Source organism: Lepidochelys olivacea (assembly GCF_965140295.1).
Source record: "Lepidochelys olivacea isolate rLepOli2 genome assembly, chromosome: 2".
Lineage (NCBI taxonomy): Eukaryota > Metazoa > Chordata > Testudines > Cheloniidae > Lepidochelys > Lepidochelys olivacea.
This window is the reverse complement of record NC_140412.1, coordinates 95,715,943-95,742,048: the sequence shown is the minus strand read 5'-3', so window position 1 is coordinate 95,742,048 and position 26,106 is coordinate 95,715,943. Positions and strand designations below refer to the sequence as shown.

The window sequence follows — 26,106 nt, the reverse complement described above, 5'->3', positions numbered from 1 at the left end:
TCAGTCTTAAAATTTTACAGTCCACTGTTTCTTTACAGATGATTCTCAGATCTTCCTTTATATTCCTTTCCCCTTTCCCGCTGTCCAATCTCAAAGCCCAAATCATTCTCGGACATCTCTTGTGTGTCCTATTGCTATTTTAAATGCCTTCTTCCCAGATCTAAATTTATCTTTCCTTCTGACAGAGTAGTTGGAAGCAGGTCTAGCTGCCCTTGTGGTAGAACAGGTGATCCTGGTTTGGCCAATTAAAAGAGTGTGGCAGCACCTTGGGCAGAAAATGTCAGGCTGTCAGTAAGGAAGGGGGAAGCAGAAGTGGCAGGGAGTCCCCTGGAAGAGGAGGAAGTGGGAACCTGCTGGGGGGGAAGGGCCTCCAGGCAGAAAGCCATGAGAGGTGGTGCTCAGTTCAAGGAGTGACGAAGAATCCTGCAGTAGGCCCTGAAGCAGGAAGGACTAAGAAAGCTAAAGAGAAAATCCCCAGAGAGCTGTAGTCCAGGTGGTCTGAGGAACTGTTCTTGTGTTTGTTTGCTTATGTTTGGGAAATAAAACTGTCCTTGGAAAGAGACTCTGGGTGTGGCATTGGGTCCTCCATGGACTGAGGACAAGTCACTACTCAACACTGACCACCTTCTCTTTCTCTGTTCTACAGCATTTGGTGATATTTCCAATATCCTTCCCATCTCCTAAACTGGCTATTTCAGCTATAGTTTGAACTGTTCTTTCTCCTCCACCTTATCCAGTCTTTGGCTAAGGCTTGTTACTTCTTTTTCTTTAACATCTCCCAAATCCACCCTTTCATTTGTATGTCTACTTCTAAAATCTTTGTCAATGGTTGGGGTTAGCAGTTCTGATTAATGTTCGTGAATATTGTTTGTGGTATATGCTTAGCTCTAGTTTCTACTCAGGTTTTACTAAAAAATTCTGTTGGCTTATCTGGAAGCTTGAGTAAGTCTTGAATAAAATTTGAACAAGGGCTTCAAGATTTTGCTGAATAAGTATAAGCCAGGCCAATTTTATCTAAATGTCTTGAATATACTAAACCCATGAAATTAGGATGGACACAAATACTAGACACACTAATTACTAATTTGATTGTTGTCAGTGACTGCAATTATCCACATATAAAGCTAAGTAACAAATATGTAATACACAAGCAAAATTGCATTGCAAAATATTCTTAACAGTAAATATTTGCTTATGCATTCTAGTGTTCATTTGTATACTAGGGATAAACATCAGTATGCATGAACAATACTTAAGCACAAAAACTGTTGTTATGCATGGATCATTGATACAGATGACAGAGTTAACTTAGACAGCATAGATAAATAGTGTTTCCAACACTAATTGCAGCATACCCCTATGTAGAAACCATATGCTAGTATATAACATTTATGCATTGCATTAGAATGAGGCTCAACAAAATCAACATACAGTATTTAATGGCAAAATATAAATACTATATGTGGCCATGGGAACTAAATGTTTGTATCGCTTCTGCCTTAACTTCTCTCTTGGGCTTGCTTAAAGGTATTTGCTTAACATTAAAATGACCTCCATACATCTTCAGAGTATATGAAATAAATGAGTATTCTTTGATTGATTAGCCAATTACCACAAACTAGTGTAGTTTATATACCTGCATATTAACAAGCTGCTTATTAGGAGATGGAATGAATTAAAGAGCTATAAATAAATCAAATGGGGATAAGCACACATCATTATGAAATAATTTCTAAAAAGCCACATTATTTTAATTTAGCACATACATTTTTTTACCTTTAGGTTTTTTTATGAAAGTGTCCTTTACTTTCATTTCATCCTCTCATTCTTCTTTGCAGCTTTTCCCATTTGTTTTGCATCTTTGCATCAGTGCCTATCCTGGTGGTAGTAATAATGCCAGTGCCAGGTTTCATATAACAGTATGCTAACAGATATAGCATGCCAATTGAAAGGTCTTTTCCTTTGTCAATGTACTGAGTCTTATTCCTAAGGGTGAAACTCTTTACAGTAGTCATTACCTGCATCAACCTACAGTTCCAAATGCAACAGAAGCTATGACATTTGTAACGCTCATTATTATGAGACAGATATATATTATGGATGGTTAATAAGATCGGTTAAGACTTAATGTGCTCCATCACCCAACTCCAATCCTGAACCAAAACTTTTAGGGGACTTGCAAATGTCTCGTTAACCTTTCAATGTTTTTGTTTTTTTGTTTTTTGTTTTTAAATCTACACGTACATTCTGCACTTCCTGAGCCAAATATTCATCTGGTATCACTTGGCATAGCTCTGTTGAAATTGCTGAAGTCAACAGAGTTACATCAAGCTACAACAGTTGGCAATCTGGCTCCATGATGATTGGCCCAAAGAGGAATGACCTATTTTTATTGTATGCCTTCTTTTCATAGTATTTATTTCCTGGCCAAAACCAGAATATTCTGGAAATCTTGCAATGAAGCTAGATTTTATGAGATTTTCAGACTAATTTCTAGATCAAAGAGATAAATATATTTAGATAAACCTGTGCATTTTGGGGCATTCATCCAAACATTTTGCGATTTACCCCCATTAATTTAATTGAACCCTCAGAATTAAAACCAAAAATATATGGATTACTACTATTCTGCTATCTATATCATACAGTCTTACTTTTCTTTCTTTGATATAGTCCCATAAAATGGCAGTGGCTACAGGTGATATTTACACATATTTATAGAGGGATTTATCTAAAAATGAGGACTATAATAAACTAGATTTATTTTACTTTTACTTATTATTTAGAAACCCTGTACCTGTGTCTTTAAAACCCTTGTTTTTCTTTTTAAAAAGCAACCTATTTTTTTTTTTATTTAGTGACAGCACTAGATTTCTATTACATCTGATTAACTTTTAAGTCAGGGAAGGAATTTACAAATACAAGAAGATACAAATACAAGACACTCAAATAAAAATAGTATACACTATCTATATATTTTTTTTAAATATAAAGTTTGATTTACATATCTGTTCTTGGGATGGGAGGGACTGGTTTATATGGGAATGATCTGAAGCACTGTCATGATCAGGCATAAAAAGTGGGTGGGTTTTTTGTTGTTGTTGTTCTTTCAGGTTTTTATTGAACTTTTGATTCTCTAAAAGCAATCTGAGTTCTGGAGCCTATACAAAGCACAAGGATAAGAATTTATGTCACATTCACTAAGTGAAAAGCAAAATATTTCAGATTTTACAAGGTCATGCTGCAGAAGTATTACAATAAAAAATGTGGAAAATACCAGTTTCACCTCACCCAGAAAAGGAAGATAGAAGTTCAAAAGGAGCTTCAACTTAAGCTCAATAAGTCTTGAAAGCAAAGTAAAACCTAGATTATTACGTGAATTATTATGAAGAACAAGACCTTCTACACTAGCAATTGTAGTAAAAAAGAGAATATTATTTGTGCAATCATAGAACTGTACAAATACTTTCCTTCCATATTAACTAGCTCTCTCATACCACCTACTGGCTAACTATGATTATATGCTCCTTTCCATGATATATGCCAAAAATTACAAAACATTAAGATATACTGGCCAAGTTTTGGCTAGTGATATGGGTTGCCTCCATTTTACCTGAGACTAGAGCTGGCCAGGAATTTCCTGACTTAAACATTTTTTTTTTTTAGGAAAATGACTGCCCTGCACTGAAAGTGCGGGGAGGGATGGGACATTGTGCAGACTTGCCAGAGGAAGATAGTAGTGTTCGATGGTGGGGAGGAGGAGAAACAAGGTCAGAAACTGCTACAAAAAGGTGGTGTCAGTCAGCTTTGCAGCACTGACTTAACCCCTTGGAATGTAAGGGCGGAAGGCTTTAAAGGTGCAAGCTCTGTCATTGAAAACACCTTTCTTGTCCCAGCCCTGCTTTAGCCACAGGCATGGGGAATCGGGTTTCACTGCATTCCTGCCATGGCCAGATTAGCACTGGGAGAAATTTACCTTCGCTAGGAGTGGGGGTAGCAAACGCTGCACAGGGCAGTTCTAGTGGGGGTAAATGGTGGTCCAGGGGTGGGCTTACCACACCAGGGTGTCCCTAGCCTCTGTTTGTCAGAGGGTGGAAATGGATGGCAGGAGAAAGATCACCTGATCATTACCTGTTAGGTTTACTCCCTCTGGGGCACCTGGTATTGGCCACTGTCGGTAGACAGGATACTGGGCTGGATGGACTTTTGGTCTGACCCAGTATGGCCATTCTTATGTTCTTATGGGTTGTTCAGAACAGGGGTTGGGGAAACCCATAGTGGTGTGTTAGATCACCAAGAGCAGCCTCATGCACTGGGGAAAGAGGATGCTCCAGGGGAAGCAACCACACATGCAGGTGAGCAGGCTGTGTTTGATGGTGGGTTAGTCAGTAGCCAATTGCGGCAAGTGGTCAGTGAGGTTGTTTCTGAGATGGTTTCCACAGCACTGCTGGGCTTCCAAAGTGTACTGGGCTGCCCAGAACCAGGATGTTCTTCTACACTGAACTCAGGAGATGGGGGTGAGGTTGATTCCAGGGGTGAGTGTGCTCTGCAACAGGCAGAGGTTGGGGGGACAGGTGGCAGAGGTGATATTCTGCCTTGCAATGTGACAATGTGTGGTGGTTGCATGGGCCTCAGGGAGGTGTAGGATCCTGGCTCAAATTGTCCATCTCAGACTGTACTTGAGGGGAACAGGAGTGAGCCTGCAGGGTAACAAATAATCCAAGGGCAGGAATGGGAGTTCTGGAATCCATATCAGACCCATCTGGAGGGTGCACCCCTGCTGGGGACACTAATGGTGTTGCACAGCTGCTGCAAGCTAATCTTAGGTTGCTGTGACAACTTCAGGCATCTGTGTGTGATGGGTCTGGCCTGGGTTTGAGGAGAGGACCATCATGGGCACGAGTTTGGGAGTCTGGAGACAGGCAGGTTGGGCAGACCCACAGCATGGGTGAGGGGGGAAGTGGTGTGGTTGAAACCCCTGGGCACATGTCAACTCACCGGTCATTAAGACAGATAACCTTCTGGAATAGAGTTGAGCTTCCTGTGTGTGTGGGGCCCATAAATCAGTCCCGAGTACGGTTATACTGGGGTGGGTGACCCAATGGGAGTTCACCTGCTCAGTACAACTAAGGGTAAAATCCTGAGAGGGGAGTACATGGACATATTATCCCTCTGATACAGGGAGGTGTTGACAGAAAGTAACGGGCAGAGCACACAGCATAAGGAGTGGCCCAAGCAGCCACGGGTGCCTAGAACGTGGGAAAATGGGGAGGCTGCCTTCCTTATCGATGCAGGTGTTCTAGTACAGGTTTACCCGGAGAGGCGCTCAGCCTTGTTTAAGTATGTGGATATAGTCAGGCGGGCATACAGTACGTTTGGGGGCATGTCCTGGTTTAATTATGACGAGCAGTTTCGATTAAGGGCAGCAACACAAACTGGGATCCAGTGGGTCATGCCACATCACATGCTGTGATTAGAGTGGATGACTCCACCGGCACCAGAAGTTCACACGGATAAGTGGCCTATTCCTTCCACTGCAAGCTCAGGAGGGGCACGAGTCACAGAATAATAATTGCTGGGCATTCAATAACGATGGTTGCTTTCTCAGCCCCTGTAGATTCAAGCACGTGTGTGAGGTTTGCTTTGGGACCCATTCGGCCCGTCCTTGCCGGAGCGGTAGGGGACGATCGCAAGGGGAAAACAGGACTAGGGGTGGGTGGAGTACCAACGCAGGTTTGGCTCAGCTGAAGCAGGTCATGAGGTGCGGAACACAGGCGGGGTAGGGGGGCAAGCTGGGGGTGATCCCATGGGCACGGGCACCACTGCCAGTTAGGCTTAAGGTGTTCATGGTTTCCTATGGTATTATCGTAATAAAGTGCATGTGGCATATTTGTGTGTGGGGGGTGATTAACTATGGGATTTCACGTCCCCTTTTCAGGGAGTAGCACCCGTGTAAGGTTCACCAAAAAAAAAAAAAAAATCAATTGCCTATAGGGAACTTAAGGGTTCCCCACCCCCACGACCAGGTTTTGGTCCCCAGCCACCCTCCAAGGGAATATCAAGTAATACATCACCTTTCATACCCACAAGGTGGCTCCATTAACAATACAGTGAACCAGTTCATATCTTTTCCTTGGGCTTTAAGGGCTTTAGCCTATGCTTCTCAATGAAACACTTATTTTTAATGTGAGCAAAACATATTTTCCCAGTTCTCATTCTGAGAAACGATGAATCATTTTAGCTTGAAACTTTTAAAATAATCATAACAATTAATAATCATCAGCTTGCGGCAGATACCTATCATAGAAAATTTCAGTTCTAATGGTTTAAGTTTGGCAGCTAAAAACAGAATCTTATCATGGGAAGCGTGGAATAACTTTATAGTGTCGTTGGCTGTAACTTCTGATGGACTCTAGGCCTTCTTTCACAAGTCTTTTAACATAATGTATTCTGGCTAAAATATAGTTCGTAATACTATCGCTGGTTCACATTTTGCTGAAGCATTTGTTGCTTGCTCTAGACTAGTGACAATATTTTCAAAGACACCTTAATCCTATTTTCAGAGGTGACACTAAGGTAGAGCTACATTGCAAAGAAAAACTTACAGCTCTGAGTCTCAGAGCCTGGTTCAATTAACTCAGACCCTTGGGTCTCAAACTATGGGGCTAAAAACAGCAGTGTAGACATTCAGCCTCAGACTGGAGCCTGGGCTCTGAAACCCAGAAAAGGGAGATTGTCTTGGAGCCTGAGCTCCAGCCCAAGCGGGAACATCTGCCCTGCTGCTTTTAGCCCCACAGCTGAGCCCTGCAGAGACTTGATGCCACAGGTTTTTCATTGCCATGTAGACATGCACTTTGGCATTTAGCAGCTTAAGTGTCATTTGAAGTCCATAGGACTTAGGCTCCTAAATGCCTAAATCAATTTTGAAAATGGATTTTAGGCTCCTAAGTCATTCAGGCCTTATTATAATTTTGCCATAGGTATCTCCAATACCTACTTTTGCATGATATTTACATATGTAGAAAACCTCTTTAACATGGTATGCATCCATCCATCATATTAGTCACAGAAAGTTTTCCAAATTCTTTGAAATTAACAAAGATATCAGAATTTTGTGATTTACTTATGTCTTGTCTAGATACACACTACGAGTATAATTAGTGTTGCAGCCCACTCAGTCCCCAACCCTCTTTGTGGACACAGAATAAATTACCAGTATAAAGGTGCTTATTAGAGCTGTATAGAAACTGGATTTTTCGTTTTGGGGAGAGCTTTGCAATTCTGAAATTTCTTCATTCTGGAATAGAATGATATATATATATATATATATATATAAAAAATTGAAATTCCTCATGAACTGAAATTCTGACAAAAATGTGCATTTCAGGTTGATCAAAATATGTCATTCTGGTTTCCATTTTTTAAAATTTTATATTAAATTTTATAACATTCTAAAAATGTAAACAAAAAGTTGTTTCAAAACCGAAAATTAAAGCATTCACACCTGTTTGGTAGCCACATGATTTATGTATAATGTCTCCTCTGAACCCCTGGTTGTCTCTGTAACAGCATTGCTTGCAAACCAAAAAATAAATCTTCACTACATACTCCCAGCTTGGTTCTCCTTAATAATGCAAAACTCTCATTAATTTGGGAATTTTGCTTGTATCAGAGCAAAACAATCTGGCCCCTGATTATACTCAAGATTATAGGGAAAGCTAAAACTGATGCTGCCATCATTTTTTTTCCCTTGAACTCATTAAATACTTACTGCTTTCTCCAAAGCATTGATCCTTTCAACTTTAAAGGGTTTGGTTGTCTGAGCTAAATATGCTAATGCAATGAATTGGTTCAGTGATCATCATACTTCAGTACAGTTTGTGCTTGTGCTTCTACAGTGGCCTGTAAGTTATTGGCTCAGTTCCGATACAGCTCATAAGGTGTCTTAGAAACTGCATAGTCTTTTGAATATGACCTTTATAGCAAAATAACCTGGCAATTATAGATGCTTTAACTTATTTAAGAATCTCTAATTGTCTTGTCTGTTACGAATTTCTGGGGATTTACCTGAAATATTCATCTAACAAATCACTCCTTTTAATAGGATTTTCAGGGACAGACGATAGCATAAGTAGGAGATGATTAAGACAACCTGCTTCAAATGGCCTAATAAATGTTAAACGTAAGTCAATTGATAATGGCATTTGTCAATAGCCTTACTTTTGCTTCCTGATTTAAAAAAAACACCTTAGCATCCCCACATTACTTGAAGCTGGTTCACTGAGTATAGGATATATTTACCCCACAGACCTCTCTGATTCAGTCAAATCAAAGAGTGGTGTACAAATCTTAATCTTGACTCTCATATACAATAAGGGTCTTTTACACTAGCAGAACACAGCTCTTCATTCTATAGGGGCATTAAAGTGGATGTAAAAGTAACTTACTGGTATAAAGCGGCCTTTCTGTTAATGAGAATCAGGACCCTTGACTTATTCTGTTAATTTTAGGGCCAGCACAACATGGAAACCACAATCTGTAGGCTCATCCACTGGTGTCTTTATCAATTCTAAATCCTTAATTTTCTGGAGTTATTCTTCCATCTTTAGGAAAAGTGGCAGCAGAATACATCAAACTAAATTCATGTAAATTTTTTTGGCAATAAGTTTCAATTTTATAGGATATCCATACATGATTTTTTTTAAAGCTTTGCTGAGTTTAGGGAAGTTGTTTACTGTATTTGCCTCCATCTAGCAACAAAGCATTCAGTTCTTTGATTGTGAGGAGCCCAGACAAGATGTCCCTTCTGCAGTGAATCATAAAAAGATCTTATTTGAATGACATCAGTATGCTGACCAAATACATTGGATCCTTTTGTCCAGGATCACAGAGAGCTTTGCTCCTTTTTTTTCCAGTGAGGACTATCACTTGTTTGTTTATGTATGATTTGGGGGTGTCAAAGTTTGACTCAGACTCACAATTTATCAGACCACTCTGTTTTATTAGCAAATCTGCTCTGCTAATACATTTAGAAGTGAGCCCCCCAAGTGGGGCTTGTGTCTTTTAATTTATACAGTTTTTTTGGAGAACAAGTTACAGAGAAGTTACAGACAAAAGAAGAAAAAGATTTTAGTCACCACCCTTCGAGATCCCTGAGACCAGTCACGTATCTTCAATTACCTGCCATCCTTAACAATCTCCTTTACCAGCTTCCAGTTAACTTAACTAATTGCCCTTCACACCTTCCATTCTGATGCCTGCTTCTTAGACGTGCTGGCTCTATCTTAATTGCTTCTCCATTCAAAAGCTAACTGTCCCTACGTGTGCTCCCTCAGATACTTTGTAACATGTTTTGGCATGCCCTCTCATATACAATGTATCCAGCATGTCCCCTTATACAATGTTATACTTCCACAATGTTATACTTCCACAGGGGATAATGGTCTGTGCAGGATTTCCACACCCAAACTGTGCGCTAAAATGTGACAAAAAAGGATTATTACTATTGCCTATTTGAGCACCAGTGATCCGATATAAATCCATGTGAGCTCCCAATTTTCAGTTTGAAAAGCTAAAATTAGTCACCTAAATGGGCACCTAAATCTGAATTTTAGTCATAAGGGTGTTGATTTAGGTTCCTAAAGCAAGTATTTAGGGTCCAGTTTGTGGGGTATCTAGTGATATTTTCAAAAGCACCTGGGCACCAAAGTTAGGCATGTAGGCACCTCGTTGGATTTTCAATAGCTTTTATCTGCATCTTTAGGCATCTAAATACCTTTTACAAATCTGGCCTTAGATGCCTAGTCAAACAGCCCAAGTCTGAAAATAAAGCCAAATAATAGGAAGAAGTGTTCCAAGTCCATCTAGATTTTTAACCCAACTCCTTATATCACAACACGTTTGTAGATTTTAAAAAATGTAACTAGAACTCCCAATTGAATACAATGGGAAATTCAGCATAAAAATTGATAGTACTACCGTATGTTACCCTTATTGTTACAATTTGCTGGAATAATATATATATGTATTATAGTAGTTTAAAATCTCAAGACAATATAGAAGGCCATTCAATAATGCAGGTGAATAAGATTAGAATTTAGACTAAGCTGATCTTTCTAAATAAAGATATTTTAAATCAAAATTTGTGTTGAGAATTTACTAAATTCAATTCTTCAGGGTTTACTACAGATTTACTTTAGCAGAAGATCCAGATGTCATATATTATACTATTCACCACTCACTGTTAGAAGTGTCTTAATCCAATAATAATGCAGTGCAATATTTGCAGGTATGCCTAATCACGAATGTTACATTTTTCTGAAATACTTTAGTAAGTAATTGTTTGCTTGTGCATGTTCCACAAGCACCTGTAGTTTGCTTTTGACCATCACTCAACGTACTCATAGAATTCACATCTCTCTATTAATTTCAATTCAGTGACAATTTTTGAGCATTGAAATTTGATAAACAAAGGTAAAACATTATCCTTTATGGCTTTGCGAGAAGAGAAACTGGCTTTACTGGAAATGGTCTATCTTATTACTGAGGTCATATTTTCTCTCTCTAGGTTTCAGGTCATTAGATCATATATCCCATAGCTAAACCCCATGATCTTCTAGTCTTTCAGAGAAAAATACAGATTATCCTCTTTAGGGGCTCAGATGTGGAATAAGCAACTCTCTGAACTTTTTGCCCTGCTTTTATTTTAAATTAATTCATTCTTTTTATATAAAAATATGAAATAGATTTGTGAAGGGTCCTCTGTAGCTGCTGGCACAGACAGGTGTTTTGATAATTTTCAAATCTCTTACTATAAGAAGATGGATCAATGCTGTTTTTACTGAGGTTAAATTATATTTGCTTCAGGCACAGTATACTTTCAAACCTTAGTATGTAACTGATGGAACTGAAGTTTCATTAAGTACTAAAATTAAGTACTAACATTAATATAAATCTTTTGGTTTGATTTAGCAAAGACAAAACCCCTGAATTTTTATACTTACGGTTCCAACAACTCAGATTCTGCTCTCTATGTAGCAGTTGCTAAATGATGTTAGCTGAAATGCCTTTGAGCTCCATAATACAAACTCTTTACATTCAGAACTGCTACTGTATCAATGAAATCTCCCTCAAGGATCATTTCAGGATCAGGCTCTTAATATATATGTGCAATGTAGCTAAGTAGTTGTTGCTGTGGGAACCATAACTTTCAAAGTACTGTCTTTTGTGTAAAATATCAATTACATTTTAATGCTGAGATATGAATGGAACTGAATCTTTTTGAGAAAGGAAAAAAGATGCAGTGGTACACACATTGACTGTAATATATAATACAAATAATTACATCAATGCATTCAGGATGCACATGATACCCAAATCTATCATATGTCTGTATTTCTTCAGACCTAGACAGTGTAGTAAACTCCTTTTGCCAGCCTCAAGCCATGATCAGATGTGAGCTAGCTGGCTGATGATCTAGCTCAATTAATGAACTTCGGGAAATGGAAAAGCTTATAGGAATTGAATGAGTTTGCTCATCTCTTGTTAACTCAGGTTTGTTTCTCGGGGGCAGCGTTTGGATCATTAGGTACTTCTAAATATTTACTTAGGAAGAGTGGCCAGGAGTGTTGTGGTTTTTGCCCATCTACAATTTGCAAGAAAACTGTGACCTTTCTTTCCAGATTTAGATAGTTGTTATGCCTTTGTTCCCTTCAGAATGGTGATTTGCACTGGCTTCCAGTTCATTTCAGGTGCAAATCAAGATGCTGGGTTTGACTTATATGGTCTGGCTTTTGGCATCCTCAGTAACGTTCTCTCTTCCTGGTGTCACCTCAGGTGCCTGAGATAAGATAAAATTCACAACATCCATGTGAGCATGTAATGATTATCCCTATTATGTGGTTTACCCAAGAATAAAGAGTGAAGCAGTGAAAGAGTTAGAAACAGACCCCAGGACTTCTCTTCCTGTTCTCTGACCATAAGATCAAACTCCCAATTTTGTTTTAATATTTTTCATTAGTGATCAACATTGCTTCATTGAACTTGTGTGTTATCCAAAATGAAGCTGAGAATTTTGATTATTTTGGTTATATTTGTTTAAAATAATAGTATTCAGCTTCTCTACTAAATATTTACATAGACAGATGCATATAAAAATGATGTTAAACTAGTGTTAGAGTGCATAAAATACATAAAATTCTCCAGATTCTCATGTGCAGCAGTGGGGAAGAATAATTCTTTGGATCCAAAAAATGAAACCATCAGTTTCAATAGGATTACTTTGTTGGAGTAAAGCTTCCTCTTAGGTGAAATATATATATATTTGAAATAGGCAAAATAAAATAATTTAGTAAATATTTAGATTTTACAATGTTTAGATTTTTAAATTTACAAAATATCCTCAGATTTTATGATCTATCCATTTAATTTTAAAGTGCTGTTCATAATACCTTGTATTCAGCCCATTATCCTCTACATGAAGTTAAAGTAATTTTTGCTGGCAAATGCTGGCTTTCACTTCTGGCAAAAAAAACTACCCAGTCCTCCCTCCTGCTAGAATTTTGCAAAGAAGCCTGTTCTCTCTTCCCCCCCTAAATACACCCAGCTCTCATCAGTATCACATATGAGAAAAGAGAGGAAATGCATTAGAAAATTAAAACATTTGTTTGAAAATATTTATTAATTGTGAGAAATGTTTCAACTGAATAAGGAAATTCATTGCAAAATATTGCAAGTACACTTGCATGTTATCTCTGAGCTAATCATTAGAAATGGTATTAGACTGGCTCAGTGAACAAAGAATATTATCTTCTTTGGCAGATGGCTGTGAATACTAAATCCAGTGAATTTGTAGGCTTCTGAACCAAGCGGTATTTTTGTCATCTTTGGCCTTTTTAACTATAAAGCAAAATGGAGCCAACAAAACATTTGCTCCCATTTCTTGTCCATTAGTTTGGTATAATATATCTATTTTCTTGTCCAATAAAGATTGTTTAATTCAGCTAATTGTGACACAGCGGCTAAAGCAAATGTATACAAGCAAAGTGTGTCCATGTAGGGGTGGGTATAATTGCAGTAGCCAACAGATAAACTGATGCAGGTGCTTTGGAGAATATCACAATATCAAGCAAAAAGAAAAGGAGTACTTGTGGCACCTTAGAGACTAACCAATTTATTTGATGCATCCAATGAAGTGAGCTGTAGCTCACGAAAGCTTACGCTCAAAACTTACGCTCAAATAAATTGGTCTCTAAGGTGCCACAAGTACTCCTTTTCTGTTTGCGAATACAGACTAACATGGCTGCTACTCTGAAACCAGTATTTACCAAGAGTTACCACTCAGTGGTATTTCAGATTCCACAGTCTCCCTCTAAACTTTGGTTCCATTTTGACTGTGGCCACTTCACTCTGGCAGGATAAAACAGCATAAATGAGACTCAAGCTCGAAGTCTCAGTCTGGATTCAAAGTATGTTAGTTAGCAGTGTGAATGAACTTCAGCTGATTTTAGGTTTGGGTCAATGGTTATTTTGATTACACTAGACTTCAAAGCAGCTCTTGAAGACAGGGATAATAAGTTGTTTGGTAACTATGGAACATGGCTGATCTATCTGGAGCTATTCTCCAGACTTTCTAGTCACATATGTAAGGCAGAAGTTAACTGGTGGTAGTGAGAAAAGTGTGCCTTCTCCAGGAGGTTTGAAATGTAGTGCCCCTGAAAAAGATTCTATGTTATGCCTAAACCTAACATATACTGCCTATTGGCAGTAACCTATCTGAATGCTGGCTGTACGTACATTGCCTCATGGAGCTTAGCACACTGGTCTCTACTATGAAGAGATGTTTGGATGGTATCTTTGACTGGATGTTTCACAGCTACTCATGTTAAACTTGTGAAATGTATAATGGATCATTGTTAGAAGAAGGCTTTCTGCCTTCTTGTTTCCATTCTGTGATGGGCACATTTGGAAGCAGTGAAGAACCCTGTTTGTTTGTTTATTTAACTTCATCCCCGCCACAAAGTGTATAATTTATCCAGAATGATTTTTTATTTATTCTTCAATAAGTCTGAAACCCATATACCTATCACTGTGACCATAGGGCTCAACTATTGTAATTCCCACTTAGGAAAGCTTCCAGCAGCTTCTTAGCTATTTACGGCCAGCCGATAATGCAGCAACTTGCCTGCTTCTGCAGTTGAGCTGCTGCAATTCTATTACACTCATCCTGAATTCTATGTACTGGCTGCCTACTCAATGACTTTAATGGGCAAAGGACCTGGCTATGTTAGAGATTGATTTCACCTGGTGTGTATCTGCATTCGGACAGCATCCACTCTTTTTCGAGTGGCTCTGCATACTCCCATTTACTGTACCACCTTGCAGTGCCTTGTGGTAGAACCCTCTTCTAGCAGTTGTCAGCTATAGTGTTCTCATACCCTCAGCATCCTGACACATTGAGGATGAGGCTACATAGGAGTGGAGCATCTCTCTACCTCAGTTCCTTCCAACCACATGCCACAACAGATGTGGTTTCTTTGAAGCTGGAGTCTTGTTTTCTTCTAGTTAATGTGTCAGTGTTAGTTTATATAGTCAGCAAATAATTAGGTTCTGGGGTATGGCAGACTTGTAGAAATAAAAAAAAGCTGAGTTTTAAGAGATCCACTTCCCATTCACCTATCTTCCTGGTATCAGACGACAAAGTGCAGTGCCTGGAGTGTCTGGGAGAAGGCCACTCATCATCTGGGTGTTCAGTCTGATGAACACACACACACATACACACCGAGCCTGCAAGGACAGAGAGACTTGTCTTCAGCTCCTTCCACTCAAGGAAGCCCTCAAGGCTAAACCCTCTGGACCCATCCAGGCTTTGGCTGCAAAATCCTAAAAAGCTAGCCTCAGCCCCAGTGGCCTCAGTTCCAGTTGACTTCAACCTTCCAAGAAACCACAGTCCGTATTAGGGCCAGGCTTGGTTCCTGAAGCGCCCTCAGTCGAGCCCATAAAGAGCTAGATGTCCAAGCAAAGGGCTGTGTGGTTGGATCCCACTGCCCTGGTTCTGGAAGAAAAGTCGAGCACCAGTTCAGTGTCTGTTGTTGGTTCTATACCTCGTCTCTCAGAGTGATCCAACCCTGATGTCACTCCTGCAACTTCAGGAACAGAGTTGTTAGGGAGACTGACTGCCTCTTCTGGACCTCAGAAGATGGATGAAAACAGTGCCTGAGGGAGGGCCAGCAGCACCTTCAACCTCAGGGGCTGTGGCATTGAGGAAAAAGAAGCATAAGAACAAGACAGCCAGTATTAGCAGTGCCTGTTCTTGCACTTCAGAATTCTCTGATCCATCCGATTTGGATAGGAATTCTACTGCTCCTAAGAAGAGACCTGTTCTGATTACAGTTTCAGTAAGGAAGGAAATGAGTCATTGTGTATTTTTAGATCCAATGATGTTTGAACGTTTGGACCCACTATTGTTTCCTCATCCAGCCTCTGTTCTGGTCGTGGCTACCTCTTCAGTTCTAGAGAGTTCTGTCATTATGGCAGGCTAAGCCCATCATTCAGCTCTGGGACATCTCAGATCCAGGATATGAAGTGTACAGTGCATAAAAAAAGGCAGGTGTCCTTGGTTCCAGCGTAGTCTTTATCATCTCCTGCTAGGAAGAAGAGACCAGACGCTGCTTCTGTCTGTTTTTTGGAATAATTCCTACTACTTCCTCCTAGGACTCTATCAGGGTCTCCATAAACATCAGGTTTCCCATTCTAATCTCCAGATCCATTACTATGTCCATTACTTCTTTCTTGGATCTGAACCCTGGAGGAAAATAGAGGAAGAAAGTTAAGATCTGTAGCAAGGTTTGGCCCTCTCCCTGCTGATATGTTCCCAAACCAGAGTTGTTAGGGAGACTGGCAGTTCTTAGGCCAGTGAATGTTGGGGACCACCTCAGGAATTCTTCAGTTATCACCCCCCCACACACACACACATAGATGGATAGGTAGTATTTCATCTGAAAAGAATGTGGAAAGCCAAAAGATAGTTGGTTTTGACCCCTTCAGGTCCAGTGACACTACAGACAGTGGTATCAGATATTCTGTCTGAGGAAGAGGATGAAGACAGAACTCCTAATTTTGATAAGGGGCTCCTGGAAACTGACCTCAAGCCTGAACTGTCTCTAGATGAGCATGTGGAGGTTGCTTCAGCCTCCTCCCCTTCCAAGGGTGCTATGCAGTTCCACTATCTGTTAGATTGCATAGTGTCCACCTTGAATCTCCCTTTCTCTTGAAGAGATTTCCCACCTGGTAATAAATATCCCAAGTGCTTCTGCCAAGAGTATGATATCACTGCCCATCCTGGATGGGTATTACAGCCAGGAAAAGTGTTGTGTTCCAACCCCCTGCTCTTCTCAACCTGTCTCTAAGAAGGTGGACAAACTACATCATATATTCTCTGAAGGGTTCTCTTACTTCCATACCCAGCTGCTGACCAACTTGGTGGTGGTGGCCTCTGCCAGCAACACGGTTAGTTCCAGGCAACCATGCTTCATTCCACATGATAAAGAAGGGGAAAAGATAGACTTCTTGGGGAGAAAGGTGTACTCCTTACCCCTCTGTATAAGCGTAGTGAATTATCAGGCAGTGATGGCCTGTTATCAATTCCATCTATGGGAGAAAATGTGGTCCTTCCTCCAAGATTTGCCTGATGGCAGGAGAAGGTTGGGAAACACCATCTTATTGGAGGGTCAGAATGTAGCTAGACATTCCCTCAGGGCCTTCTTCGGTGCTTTGGACTCTGCTGATGGAGCGCTGGCATTGGCTGTGACTATTCGGAGGCATGCATGACTTCAGTCCTCCTGGCTATTTATGGACACTAGAAGGAAGCTGGAAGAGCTCCCCTTTGAAGAGGAGTGTCTTTTTAGTGAAAAAAACTGATGAGTTAGAAAATTTCAGTGACACAAGATCAACATCCCTATCTCTGGGGTTGATCTCTTCTACTCAAAGGAGGCCCTCCACTCCCACTTTCAGGTATTAGAGGCATCAATACTCCCAGCTCTTGATGTCTCACTTTCCTTCCAATCAAAGATGTCAACAATACCAACAACTTGAAGCCTTACAGAGAAAGCCTTCAATCAGGGTTCCAAAACCAAACAGTCCTGGTCAGCATTTTTGTCCAGCTTCATTTGGCATGAGATGATTGAGATTTCAGAGCCAGACAACTATTGTCTTTCTTCCCCTTCCTTTGGAGACAGGCTAGCACACTTCAACAACATATGGAGGCAGATTACATCAGATCAGTGGTTCTTAGAAATCATGGAAAAGGGCTGTACAAAACAATTCAAAACATTTGTCTCCTTCCAACTCTCACTACCCATTCCTCTTTAGGGATTCCTCTCCTGAGGCAATTCTTCTCACAGAAGTGCAGAAGTTGCTTCTGATAGAACTATCAGGGAGGTTCCTGGTTACCCAAAGGGGGTTTAAGGTTTTTAATCCCAATATGTTCTGGTGCAAAAGAAGGATGGGGAGTTTCTGGCCAATAGTAGACTTGAGAGAATTTAAACTGGTATATCTGTAAGCTTTTGCTTCATATGCTAATTCTGTCCTCCATAACCTCTTTGTGGTCACCCCAGAATTGGCTTTTAGTGTATGTGCTGGTTTGTCAAGATGGTGCTTCAATCTTTATTCAATGAGGACTCTGTTCCAGCCTCCAAGTTAGTCTCAGTACCACTTATCAATCTGTACCATAAATAGGAATATACAGAGTCACTCAGAGAAGAAATGAATGTTACTTACCTGTAATTAGAGTTCTCAAGATGGCTCTGCATATTTACACTTTCCATCCTTTCCCCCCTCTCTGTCAGAGTTCTCAAATTGTCTCTGGTTTGAGGTGGAAGGAACTGACATGCAGAGGGTGCTCTGCCTCGCTAGAGTTTAGCCCTCCATGCTATGAGTGAAGATGCTGAGGGGGGCTGAGGTACAGGAGCTTTCTAGCTGACACTGCTAGAAGAGGATTCTACCACAAGGCACCATAAGGTGGTGCAGTACCCATAAGTGTAAATATGCAGGTCCATCTTGAAGTCTCTGGTTACTGGTAGTAACCTTCATTGTTATAGGGGTTTCATCATTATTATACCAGTATAACTGGAAAAATCTCCCATGTAAGCAAGCCACTAGAGAAGGCTGCCTCCTTCTTTCCTTAGGTGTGTGTGTTGAAATGGTCTCATCTCATTTTAGAGGTTAAACTCATACATCACATTTTGGAATACAGGTTGAAATATGTAATTGATACAGATATGTGTAGTCATATTTTGTCACGGTGTATTAACTGATTACTCAGCATCTCCCAGCATTTCAGGGGTAATGGGCTGCATTTTATGAGTGCTAGATGTTTTACACTCAAATGATCCTTAGCTCTAGGGCTGTCTATAAGGACAAATGGGGGGGGGGGGGAATCAAATCTCAGAGAACATTGAGAAAATAGGCATGGCTTTTTGTCATAAGAAAAATGAATGTCTGAACAATTGCTGGATGACTGATCATCTCTCCAATAACCTCCATTTGTGTCTCTCTTAGATCCAAACCTTAAATCCTGACTCATTCCTTATTGAGGCAAAACTCTTGTTGACTTAAATGGGAGTTTTGTGTGGCAAGGGCCCAGATTATTCCATTCCATGGAAATCCCACAGGATAGGTCTCACAAAAAAGAGATCATCATATGTGGAGGTCCCCATATTATAGAAGGGGAATGGAATTTTTCACCTTCTTGTAGAAAATGGGGTCAGGGCTGACCCCCAAATATGGCAGATCCCTAGGATTCCACAGGAAGTTAGGGCCACCTAGGCATCAGAACCTCTTTTGGCTTCTTGTCAAGGTGGCTCCATTGGCTTCATGTGCATGTATCCCCCTTTCTTCTGCCCTTTCTGCACCGAAGGAGAGGCTCAGCCACTTCCACCCACCTGCAGTCCCAGGAACTGTCTGCAGCTGCAAGGGCACACGCTCCACGAGTAGGCAGGGTGGGGCAGAGATCAGTCTCCCTCTCCAGTCCCGTAGCACTTAGCCAGAAGGATGATAGTTGGGGGTGTATCATCTTTTTCATGGATTACCTTTTCCCTCCCTCTGAGACTCAGCTGGTCAGTGGTGATCGGGGGGTCGCCCTGACAGCACAATTCCAAGGGAGGCATCCTCCTAAGGAACCAGAGGGGCTGCTGAGAGCAGGAGTCAGCGTTGTAGCGCACTGTATTCCTTGCAGGTTTCCCCGAGCTCCTGTATATATAATCTGGAATTTTCCAGGGTTATCAGTGAGCCTTTTGGTCTTTTCTCTCTCTGAAGGCAAACCCCACCCTCTGGCTGTGGTGATTTAGAGGATCTCAATCCTCAGAGATTTCTTGCCCTCCAAAGCAGCTTCCATTGTGTTTTACCTCAGAAGGGGACGATATAGTCTGCCTAAGGATTTTATCATGTTGGTGCTGTTTTGGTGGGATTTTCAAAGGTGACTAAGGACCTAAAATCCCATTGGAAGTCAATCAGACTCATCCTCCATAGCCATGTAGGCACTCCTGAAAATCTCAGTTCTTACTCTTGAATAAAACAATATTGAGAAATAAGTGAATAAGCTTCTGACACATCTTTTATTTTTGAAGACTCTCAGCTACTAAATACTTGTATTCAGGATATTAAAATTCAACATGCTTTATATAGATGTATATATATAATTATACCCATGCCCATGGTACTGTAATTATTTTAGGCCATATTAGAATATAAACAGAAAATAGAAAAATACATTTAAATCAGTGGACTTCTAGCTGCCCAGGAACTGACTAATTCCACACAGACCAGTGGAAGTAAATACATTAGATGCTGAGCTCGAGCTGTGCTTGTATCTAGTATATTCATTTTCTTATTAGATATAGTCTTACGTGATTCAGTCAGCCAGAGAAAGGATCTGTTTCTAAGGAGTGCTGTATGAAAGACATAGGTGGTAACTGTCCCATTGTGTTTGACACTGTGAGGCCTCAACTGGAGGACTGTGTCCAGTTCTGGGCACCACAGTTTAGGAAAGATGTGGACAAAATAGGAAGTCCAGAGGAGAGCAACAAAAATTATAAGATTTAGAAAACCCGATGTAAGGTAAGGTAAAAAAAGGGGGGTGGGGCATGTTTAGATGTTAGTAAAGAAGACTGGGGGGGGTGAGATCTGATAACAGTCTTCAAATATTTTCAGAGCTGTTATAAAGTGAATGGTGATCAATTGTTCTCCATGTCCACTGACGGTAGAACAAGAAGTAACAGGCTTAATCTGTAGCAAGGGAGATTTAGGTTAAATATTAGGAAAAAGCTTTCTAACTATAAAGGGTAAATTAAGCTCTGGAATAGGCTTCCACAGGAGGTTGTAGAATCCATGTCATTGGAAGTTTTAAAGATTAGGTTGCACAAAAACCTGTCAGGGATGGTCCTGCCTCAGCACAGGCAGCTGGGTTAGATGACTTATCAAGGTCCCTTCCAACTCTACATTTCTATGAGTTTATGATTTTTTGTATTTAGATGTTAATTGGCATCCTGCTTTGCAGAAAAAAGAAGGAATTTCCACATATCTTTCCCTGCATAATCTCCAAGAAATGTACTTGCATAAAGCTTTCCAACACTTGTAGGAAAAACAGTTTTGTGTTTGCCCCAAAATTGTCTATTTTCCTTTCTCACGGGGCGGGGGGGGGAGCACTTTCTAACTGCTGTCTTTGTGAGATCCAGGAAAAAAGACTTTCTTTTGGGGTGGGTCAGCCATGAAGGTGTTTTTGTTATAAACCTAAGATAAGCATTAGTTAAATTATAAAGAACTTATTCATACAATGCCAGAATCATCGGGAAGATTCCCCTTCTGAATTATCCCAGGGTCAGATAGTTCAGTGAGAAAATCCTCTCTTAATTCTGGCCCTCCAATGTCTTGTAATCCTTCCAAGACATTAAACACTACAGGATTAATCAGTGTTAGAGTAAGGCTCTGCTACAGCACGCCATTTTTGTTCGGCAATGATATAAAAAGTCTCCATGTAGATGTCAGGAGTGAGTAATTGGAAAGCCAATGTCTGTCTTTGAACAACAAAACAAGGGCTGTGCAATGTATTAGAATCTGTCTTGGCTTTTCTCCAAGAGGAATACAGCAATTGCTGTACCAGTTTGCACTAGTGTCTGTCTAGTCCAGTGTTCTGCTTTGATACTGGCCACTTCCAATTGCTTCGCAGGAAGGAACACAGCTGGGGAAATAGGATGGATGCATTCCATTCTTCTTATAGAAATAGCTGGTAAAAAGGGGGGAAAAAAGAAAGATACCACATTTTGGTAGGGGCAGATATGCCATAGAAGACCAGTTAGAATGAGGACATGTTAAGGTGATGAACAGGCAGCAAGCAACACTCATAGAGCACATGGAAATCCTTTAAAAGCACACCACAAAAAATAAACAAACAAACCACCTCCCACAAGCATCCAATACCAGATGGAAGACATTGCTCCCCAGCAAATTAAACATAAATAAATAAATAAGTGCATTTTTCAGGGCATTGAAGCTATTTGAGAATTTGGCAAATAGCTTTGGATAGTAAAATAAATAATTATATTTTTAAATCCGAAAGGTTGAAACATTTTGTTTTTACAGTGGTTTAAGCAAGCCATTTCAAGTCATTTTGGAAACATCATTTTTGAAACTAAATGTTCACTCAAATCAGCATTTTAACATGTTTTATTCAACCCAATTTAAAAAAAAAAAATTGGCAAGAAAACACTGAAATTCAGTGTTAGTTAGAAACAAAGCCTTTTTTTTTTTTTAGATTTTTCAGTTCAGCCACCACAGCAAAAAAATCAATTATTCAGTCTGTTCTACTGATGAATTCAACAACACTTGTAGGAAAAACAGTTCTGTGTTTGCCCCAAAATTGTCTATTTTCCTTTCTCACTGCGGGAGGGATCAGCACTTTCTAACTGCTGTCTTTGTGAGATCCAGGACAAGAGGTCAAGAATCAACTTCTCTTTGTCTGACAGGATGCCTTCCTATTACATGCCTTGGTAGTTGCTACTCAGGCCAATCCTTCCACTAACTGTTTTTGCCTATGAAGTGCTTGTTCTTATTCACAGCCAGTTGGAACCAGATGTAGAATAAAGGAGATTATTTGTCTGCAATCACCATAAGCATTGCATGATCACTAATACCAGAATATATCTGACAGTATTAAATGAGTTAAGGAGATCATTAATATAACTGTCATGCAACATTTTCTTATATGAACATATGCCTCATTTGGAGTTTCATTGTTTAAAAAGTAAGAAAATGTTCTGGATGATCACTTATACGGTCTAAACCATAGTAACAAATATTGCAATTGCCAGGCAAACCTCTTTACATAATTCCATTATAGACTGCATATTATTGAACTGAAATTGTATACTTATGTAATATTAGCTTTCACCTGCCACCCTCCCATCATTTATTATTGAATACTGTATCATGCCACAATTGTGAAATTAAGATCAGGATATATCTGATCAATTATGCTACATGCCACATTTTCATAAGGTACTTGTTTTTCCCAGGGAAAAAAGGTAATGATGAATCAACTTCTAGAAAAATCAATGAAAAGGCATCTTGAAGACAAGGAGCAGAAATTATCATCAACCTTGTGTCATGGTTGTATAGAATAAATTCACATTTTGATGCCCATTTTGTTGTTGAGATGACTTGAGCTCTCTCATTTACATGAAATAGTAATTGTAATCAATAAGTTCATTTAAAATTAATGCAACACAATAAAGCTTCTGACATGGCTTTATTAGAAAACTTGATTAGAGTTGCTACCTGCTGACAGTATAATGCATCCTCTAATTATTTTTTTGAAGGCCATGTCATGTATTATGATAACTTTTCCACAATGGAGTTTGCTTTAAATAAAATGACCACACTTACTATTTTCATAAATTTAATGAAACATCCTTTTTATGCTGGTAGACAATGGGCTCAGGAGGATCTAGACTGAAATCTAGCCCTATGTATTTCTCGCTGGAGCTGGAAAAAAATACCACAAAAATCTGATCCGTCTGCAATATTTTAGAGATTTGGAAGAACGTGAACAGCATTGGAAAGGGTTTCCTCAATCAGAGGGGGAGTCAGACTTCCTTCTCACTCATTAGCCAACCCTCACTCTTTCTGTTCTAGGATACTATCTTCTGTCTCTTGTTCACTACTCTGACTCATTCCTGGAAATCTTTCCCCAATTCTAGAATCCTTTACTCTTCCTACCCCACTTTGGTTACCTTCTGCCCCCCTTCATGACCTTATCTCTGCCCTTGCCCCCACAATAGCTCAGTTCCATCTTATCTCATCAAGGTTCCAGCACTGACTTCTGTTCTATTCAACTGGCTCAGCATCCTGCTGCTGTCCTCCCCATTTTTCAGTTTTTGCTGATATCAAGTCACTCTGTAGTGAAATTTGTTTTTTTCACATTTCTGAAAGCATTTAATAGACTATTTCTGAACTGGTGCTTAGCTTGATTGGACATTCAAATGATAAAAGAACATAATTTATTTCAGTATCAAATCAGCACTTTTTCAGCATGTTTTTCTACCCTCGACCAAGAATAAAAATTCCACTTCAAAATCTGTATGATCGTGATTCAATTGAGAGATTTTATGATGCAAAGAGGATTTTAGCTCAGTCAATCAAGAGTCAATTTCTAGCTAAAATAGGAGAAATAATAATTTGTTATTTAAAATGAACACACATCATCATTTTGAAACTCAAGTTAACTATGCTTTCATATCGAAACATAGGACCATGAATACAAAAATCAGGAATATCACTGACAGCAAGTAGCCTCTATATTATTAAAGAAGCAACCGCAGAAAGAACATGGCAGTTCTAGAAATGTTTTGTGCTGCATGTCTGTCAGGAAACTCCAGTTTGGGTTTGGTTTATACTTGTTATAATATTATAAAAACAAATAAATTATTGTAAGTCTTCTCTTCTGCATTCTGAAGCAGAATGTTGAATTTAGTATCTTCATTATTGTTAGCTGGAGGTGAAAATTCTATGTTTCACTCAGCAAATTCTTGGCAATTCAACTGGAAAAAAATAGTTTTAGCCACTCGATATTGTAGCCACTCAATATTTCCACCATTTTGTTCACACATCACAAATGCATCATCGATTTACAGAGTTTTTGAACATCCTATGACAAATAAGTCCCTGATCTTGAAAAAACATGTGTGTGTTTAACTTTTACTACTCTGAGAGTAGTTCCAGTAAAACAACAGAGTTACTCATACCATGGGTGAAATCCTGGCTCCATCAAAGTCAGTGGTAAAACTCCCATTCATTTCAGTGTTATCAGAATTTCACCCATAAGATGGACACTGAAACACAAGCATGATTTTATCCATGCTAGTAATGTCTGTTACACCAATAACTTATAAACTGTACTAAAGTGTGTGGGGGGTTGGGGTAGTTGTATGGGTTGGGTGGGGGTTCTTTTTTGTCTTTCTTTGTTTTTTTGCTCTTCCTTTTTATGAAATTACCAAGATGCCATAATTTTGAATCTTTTTTTTCCCTTTTAGAATAAAACATTTCATATAGTTTTAAGACCTGATCCTGTACCAAGAGCTCTGCCCTTGGGTGGAAATTCTCTGATTCCAGTTGCACTCTGCATGAGACCTGTGCTGGTGGATCCCAGTGCAGGTCTCCATACACAGTCCAACTGGAATCAGCGTGCTGGTGAATCCCAATGCAGGATGAGAGCCTAAAACTGTATGGAAGTTTCTATTTTTTTTTTATTTCAGAGATATACTATGGCTTATGCATCACAAACATGCATAGTGAAGTCTTGGTCAAACTGGGATTGTTTGCACAGTACTTCCAATATTTTAAACATGACTTTGAATTGAGTCTTCAGTGTTTCTGACATAATATTTGTTGTTTTTTAAATAACAGTCTACATATATGAAAAAAATCTACTGAATGCTCTTTTATCAGTAAGAATATAATTGTTGTTCCTGATATTTAAGCCGTTGACTAGTGCTAGATTGTAAATGTTTTTTAGAAAGAATCTTCTTACGAATGAACCCCACCATCTTTGTCAATCAGGTCAGAAACGTTGTGTTGCACAGAAATAGTACCAGCTACCATGTACCATTCTGGAAAAGGACATTTCCTGGAATTGTATGATGAGAGGCATAAAAGCCTTTTTAAGGCTCTCAGTGTAATTTATCATAGCACTCTTTGCAAGATGGTTCTTTTGTGGTAAGTAATCTTTCTAAATTACTGAAAATGGTAGATATGGAGTAGTGGTCCTTCATGGACAGTAAATGTAAGATAGAGATCAAAGGGAAATATGGGCAGCTACAGTAGAAGAGAGAGAGTGAGAAAGTAGTAAAATTCAAAAGACTATATATATATATATATATATATATATATATATATAAAACCAACATTATATCAGCTTGTCTGAATGCTCTTAACTTCCTTAACTCTAGAAATAATTGTTTCCAAAATCAAAAATTACACACAGCCCTCCCTTTTTGTTGGCTCATGGAGCAAGATTCCAATAGGATCTTGTAAAAGAGCAAGTCAAATATGAGATAAATTGATAACGTTGAACTATATGATGTACAGTATATGACATTATTACTAATCTGAACAGCAGAAATTCATTCCCTCTAGACTGGAGTGAATAATTCACAGTATACAGTTCATTCAGAAAATTTAAATGCTCTTTCTGCTCTTGCAGTATCCATTATTAGATAAATTCCCTCTAATATACATGTTATCTGACTTTACTTCATTGAAGATTTTGTTGTTTTTTGTTTTTTTTTTTACTCTGTGGATTGATTGTGAATAATCTACATTCAATTTGTCTTGCTTAATTGTGACTGATTCATTATATCACAGGCTATTGTTTCTTTTCCCTGATTGGATGAGTACAGAAATCATACTCAAACATGTTCTGTCATTTACTTTCCATGAACATTGTGCCAGTGTAATGGGTCACTCAGATATTCACAAAAGAGGACCAGTAAGGGCCTGATCCAATGTCCACTGAAGTCAATTAAAAGATGTCTGTTGACTCCAGTGGATATTGTTTTA

The 26,106-nt window shown here is 39.3% G+C and overlaps 1 long non-coding RNA gene across 1 annotated transcript in view; it reads right to left on the bottom strand.

Annotated features, from left to right (window-relative positions):
- Positions 1-15,694: 15,694 nt before the first annotated feature.
- The window catches only part of LOC311517139, a 218,824-nt gene continuing 208,412 nt past the window's right edge, over positions 15,695-26,106 (bottom strand). Inside the window, exon 4 of the long non-coding RNA XR_014710614.1 lies at positions 15,695-15,802. This is a non-coding gene — a long non-coding RNA (uncharacterized lncRNA). The remainder of the gene's footprint in view (positions 15,803-26,106) is intronic.